Below are 2,500 nucleotides of genomic sequence, written 5' to 3'. Positions count from 1 at the left end.
TTTCATTGTTTGTGAGGTAAGACAAAGGCAAAGAGCACAAGGCAAATAAGCAATAGCAACCGTAAAACATGCTTATTACTAATATGATGATAACAAAAATCATAACGGTAGTAATGATAATGACGATGGTGACCATTTGACTGCGGGTTTCAAGATTCTTTTTTTCTTTTTGAAAAATGAGCAATTTTTATGCCTTAGATCATATTCCATCCTCATAATTTTCCTCTCCCACCTCTTCCAACTCGTCCTTTGGCTCTTTGTCTCCCTCTACTTCATCCTCCTCCTCATTTCTTTGTTCATTTTGGTGTAAAATGGGTTAAAAATTGTCATCATAGATATCATGGAACGACACACACACACACTCGCGCGCGCATTACGAAACTATGAGAATCCTACTCTAAATCTTTTACTATTCTCATTATTATTATTTTTATTGCTGTTAATGATATTATCATTATTTTCATCATTATTATCCTTGTTATTCTAATCATTGTTATTATTCCCGTAAGGAAGGAACGACAATGGAGAGAGGGAGAAAGAGAGGGGAAGGGGGCTTAAAGAGAATAGGGAGATGTGGAAGTAGAAACTGAGGGAAAACGGAGGGGGATGAGGGTACTGGGACGGCCAAGGGAAGGAGAGGGGAGGAGAGAGGGGGCTTACCCATACACACACAAAGAGAGAGAGAGAGAGAGAGAGAGAGAGAGAGAGAGGAAGAGAGAGAGAGAGAGAGAGAGAGAGAGAGAGAGAGAGAGAGAGAGAGGAGAGAGATGAGAGAGAGGAGGGAGAGAGAGATAGAGAGAGAGATAGAGATTAGAGATAGAGATAGAGATAGAGATAGATAGATAGATAGATAGAGAGAGAGAGAGAGAGAGGAGAGATGAGAGGAGAGAGAGAGAGAGAGAGAGAGAGAGAGAGAGAGAGAGAAAGAGAGAGAGAGAGAGAGACTAACAGGGGAAAGGTAGAAAGAGGAGAATGAAAGAGAGAGGGATACCTTCTTTTTTTTGTTCTGTGGAATTACTCTTGTTATTATCATTATCATTATCATCATCATTATTATCATTACTGTTATTGTCATTATCATTTTCATCATTATTATCATCATCATTAATATCATCATCATCATCATCATCATTATTATTATGATTATCATAATGATAATACTTAATCATTATTATTGTAATTATTATCATCATTGCTTTTATTATTGTTGTTATTAATATCATTTTTAATATTATCCATGTCATTATCAATTATTGTTATAACTGCTGATAATGATATAAAAAATAATAGCAGCAACAAAAAAAATGATAATGATGACATTAACATCAATACTAATGCTAATACTAATAATAAGGATAAAAACTATATTGGTAATGATAGTGTTAGAATTAATGATGATGATGAAAATAATGATCATAATAATCTATTATAATGATATGATAGAACAACAATAGAGGCAGCAATCTGAATAAACACGATAATGAAATTGATAACAAGATAATAGCACTGACCAAAAATCGCCAAGCTAATAAAGAAATGAAAAAAAATCCTCATTGCAAAAGAGAAATTCAAAGGGTTAAAAATTCCTCTAAGACGATCATTATAGACATCGACACCATAATCATTATAGTCCGACGGCACTATCATTAGGCTCGTAATCATCATCACTATCATTACATCATCACAATAACTTGCTTTAACTCCATACTGCAAATATTTTTTCTTTATTAAACCGACGCTGGAATTCTCCATTAATTCTCTTGTTATTAATCATCACGTTTATTCTTATTCGTATACTGCGAATTATCTCTTCTTTATCTCTTTTTTTATTCTCTCCTTCTTCTTTTCTTTCTCTTTCCATCAAGTGATTGTAACCAGTGGGAATTTATCGGATGGGGGGGGGGGGGGGTCGGTCGAAGGAACAGCTCGATGGAACAGCGACGAGTGAGGAGAGGGGCGGGGAGGGGGGAGGGGGGGAGGGGGGGGGAAGCTATCATTAAGAGCTCTCGAAAGTTTTTAATGATGCGCAATTATCCATTATGTGTTTTAAGGTGGTTGGACCATGGGCGGGGGAGGGGGGAGGATAGGGGGTGGAGAAGGTGAGGGTGGTAGTTGTGGAGGAGGAAGAGGTGGTGGCGGGTGGAGGAGGAGGAAAAGGTGGGGACTGGGAGGAGTAAGGGTGGCAGTGGTGGAAGAGGAAGAGGAGGAGGAGGAAGAGCAAGCGAGAGGGGAGGGGAGGAGAGGAGGAGGAGAGGAGAATACGAGGAGGAAGAGGAGGAGGAGGGGAGGATAGGGAGGAGGAGGAGGAGGAGGAGGAGGAAGAACAGGGGAGGGGGGAGGGGAGGAGAGGAGGAGAAGGAAGAGGAGGAAGAGCAGGGGAGGGGAGGAGAGGAGAGGAAGAAGCGGAAGAAGGTGGAAAAAAGATGGTGGCGGTGGAGGAAGAGGAGAAGGAAAAGAAATAAGAGGAGGAAGGGAAGAAGGGAGGAGGAGGATGCGTACG

Source organism: Penaeus vannamei, chromosome 14, assembly GCF_042767895.1.
Source record: "Penaeus vannamei isolate JL-2024 chromosome 14, ASM4276789v1, whole genome shotgun sequence".
Taxonomy (NCBI): Eukaryota; Metazoa; Arthropoda; class Malacostraca; order Decapoda; family Penaeidae; genus Penaeus; species Penaeus vannamei.
This window is presented reverse-complemented; position numbering follows the sequence as displayed.